Source organism: Styela clava, chromosome 13, assembly GCF_964204865.1.
Source record: "Styela clava chromosome 13, kaStyClav1.hap1.2, whole genome shotgun sequence".
NCBI classification, from domain to species: Eukaryota; Metazoa; Chordata; class Ascidiacea; order Stolidobranchia; family Styelidae; genus Styela; species Styela clava.
Window position 1 is genome coordinate 1518037 of NC_135262.1, and position 3747 is coordinate 1521783.

Sequence of the window (3747 nt, forward strand, 5' to 3'; positions counted from 1 at the left end):
ACTGGTGTTGATATCATCATGTTATTACCTTGTTCAGCTCGTTTGTCTGAGTGTAGTACCTTCTATTTTTACTTCCACTAACAGTCCTGCGAATGACTTAACAACACTGCTATGTGGGCACTTCCTTTAAGCAATATTAAGAAATGTTCTTATTATTATTTTAGATCACTGAATTGTGAAATATTTATATCATCTGAGAAAAGTAAAGATGGGAACAGTGTTTTGAAGATTTTCCTTGTTTCACTTCTATTACGAGCTCAGGGACTGATAGCCAATTTAATATACATACACCTGTCCATAAGTTTCAGTTCCTTTACACAAATTGATGTAAAGTAGGCGAACAAAATTAGTTGAGGAGTGCCCAAATTTATAATTGTACAATTATTATTAGTAAACAAATTTAATGTGCGAAATTGAACAAATCTGGTACGTTGTGTGTAATTTGACATAACTTAGTCGATTCAAGACAATATTTGAAGATAAACCTATCTTTTCATCTTTTTAGTCAAAGAAAATATTGTCTACAATTCAAAAAAAGATATGATGGTTGGCTTTGTTGACTTGGGAGAGTCAAGAAAGCAGAGAAAAAATTCCTGCACACATGGTTTGATTGGGAAGTTTACAAAGCCCTTGACGTTATCCGCTCAGACCATCTCGCTAGCATTTCTGGGAAAGTGTTGGAGAACTCCAAGAATGATGGACTTAGTGCAAACCGTAAAATGTTCCATGAGTTAAATAATTTGAAGTTAACTTTCCCATATACATGTATCAATGGTCCTGATCATATCATTTACTCAAAACAGTACGCAATAATGTGTTTGCGAGTCACGCTGGTGGAATTCGCCTATTAAAAAAAAGATGACCATTTTCCTGCAGTACCATCCTTTTCATCTGAAGAGTTCGGCTCCTGCAAATTGACGGAATCCCACTTGAAAACTACCTAAAAGTGTGTGTCACTCAAATATGCAGCCCAGATGCTATCTAAGACTGCTCTTGGTCAGCATGGTCTATGGATAAATGGTTTGATATTATGAATACTTGGCCAAATTTTGGATATAAAAAAGGGTGCTTCCGTAATATGTGTACCAGGATACTACGGGAGCGCCTGAAAAAATGCTCCAGACATTCTATAGCATTGATGAGAGACTGATTTGGCTTGAAAATAATTAATTTTCATTCCAGAAATACACAACTGGAAATCATCTGTCGCTGGGACAACTCAAACAGTTCTAGATATGCTGTATTTTTATTATGCAACTCACATTGCCTATTGTCATGAAATATACTACATTCCATGCAATGAACATTTTGTTATGAGGAATAGATTACTTTTAATTACTGCTAAAGTAATAAAAATAAAACTGGCGCACTACCTTGCAAAATAAAGTGAAAAGAGCATGTTATTTTTTAAGCAGTTTTCGTAGGGATAAATTCTGGTAATGACGATTCTGGCTGTTTGATGGCACCTTGTTTTTAGGTAGAACTTACATAATTTTTCCAAGATGTCCAGCATGCTAGTATCGTTTTGGGCGATACCAAATGATTCTATATTAAAATTTTCGAAAACTGTGGCTATAACACCTTCATGAGCATAGTTTAATATAATTCAATTTCGAGCAGCTTGGACACTGGGCAATGGTACGGTTAAGCGCCCATATTCTGTTTCCTGCATTACTGCAATCATAGAGTCAGTTATCAAACAGTCCGGTCCGGGATTAAATATTGACTGAATTCTTTTGCAGTCTTCCGGATCCAGCAATGTATTGGATTATATGGACCTCATCGTCATTCAGTATGATAGAACTTGAATCCAGTAAATCTGGAAAACATAGGGAACAGGGGTGTAATATTAGGATATCGCATTATTGATTACCATGAATGTCAATACTTGAAATTAAAATCGATCAAGCGCCTGTTAAGCCGGTGCGCATGCGCACAATGTATGAATCAGGTAGTGCTTTATTGCCTACATTCAAAACCAATATTGCTTCGAAAACAGTTGCGTTTATAGCCTTATGTACGAATAAAAACCCAATTAAGAAATTTTTGCCAGTAAGTCATATGGTCCGTCAAATTATGGTATCTAAACATACTCAAATCCAGACAAATATTAAGCACCGCACCTTTTGTTTTATCCATTCCTTTGGCTGTGAATCTATCAAATAATTTTCCGACAGACTGGAGGGTATAGTAAACCTGGAACCACATTTTGTAGAATAGGGACCGTGGTTGCAATGATCTTCCACTACAATTTTCCCCACACCAATATCTCTCAATATTTGACAGATTTATCCGATGGTATTTGAAAAAATCCGCTCTTCATGTTTTATTTTGAGTTGTGGAAGTTGTATTAGTAATCATGGAATTTATGTAGGAGTCTATAATTATGTAAATATTACCTTGATTGTGAATATGTTGAGCCAAAGATGCCACGCTGGAAAATAACTTTTGACACGTTGAGCACCTTGAAATAAAACATAAGTTATTTTTAAAAATCACAGAATAAGTTGTTTATTAGCAAAAATTTTGTCATAAAAATATCACATTCAAGTATGTTTTATCTATAGAATAAAATCCAGAAAATATATTGATGGTAAAATAATTGAATGCATGATCTGTTGGTGGTCCTGCATTAAACCTCTCCTAACACTTTTTGCTCTCTGTCTGTCTGTAGCTCTCTTTTCAATAGCTGTCTTACTTTTGCTCATTCAAGGTAAACTTTTCTTCCATTGCCTCGTCAAGATCTATGAATACTGTCAGTTTATGAACCTTTAACATGATTGAGTCTAGTACGGTACAGGCAGACAGGTAATGTCTGAATGTATCATCAAATTCAGGATCTGATTCAGAGATTTAAACTCGGCAGCTCTGTCTGTCATATATCAGTATATCAGCACATGGTAGCTCCCTGAATAGTCACCCGCTAATGGAAACATACTGATAGTATATATCTAACGTATAGAAATGATAGACTTACCTTTATTAGCCATAATAGCCACTGATTATATAATAACTACAGCCCTTGAGTCCGATGCGACCAACAGATATGGTGAAATTGCAGCAAAATGCTGGGAACTCGAGTGGGAGTTAACGAATCAAGTTGCCGCAATGAAGCGTATCGCGTCAGACACTCCTCATTGGTCAAGGCTTTAGTTGCGCATCATGGTATGTTAGTCGTTGATGCAGACCGATGGCGAAAATTGATAAACTATCGATTTAGCGCGGAGCTATTCGAACTGGGGGTCGCAAAACCTCAGGTGAGACGTGGGTAACGAAGTTTTGGGGATGCAAAGAATACTCGAATTTCACACACAGAGTACTAACGGTATATATAATGTAAATTTCATACTTTTGATTCAAAACACAACTATTAAATCTAGTAAAAAGTATAAATCTCACTATTTTGAAAAATTGCATAGGATCAAAAGAGCGCCGGGCTTGCAGTTTTGGAAGCCCCGATTTTGCCAACTCTCACATCAGTGATTCGTAACCTTTTCGAGCCATCAGAGAATCTTTTTATTAGTCAGGGGATTTCGTCAAACCCCAAAGCTTTGAACTGTTGAAACCAGGGATGCAACCATAGAACCTGGTAGGGAGAGTCAATTTTGTACAAGGTATAGAACAGGGTGGGCAACCTTTTTTTCGGCTTGCGCGCCAAAATCTGCTAAATTTACTTACAAAATTCTTTCGCTTGTTGACCAAAATTAAAAACAATGCTTTACTACTTTCAAAGCAAAAATACAAAAT

The 3747-nt window shown here is 36.3% G+C and overlaps 1 long non-coding RNA gene across 1 annotated transcript; it reads right to left on the reverse strand.

Moving 5' to 3' along the window:
• Window positions 1-995: 995 nt before the first annotated feature.
• LOC144431435 (uncharacterized) lies at window positions 996-2267 on the reverse strand. Its single transcript, XR_013480003.1, has 2 exons — window positions 2124-2267; window positions 996-1819 (listed from the first exon to the last, which is right to left on the reverse strand). It is a non-coding gene; the product is annotated as an uncharacterized LOC144431435 (long non-coding RNA).
• Window positions 2268-3747: the final 1480 nt, after the last annotated feature.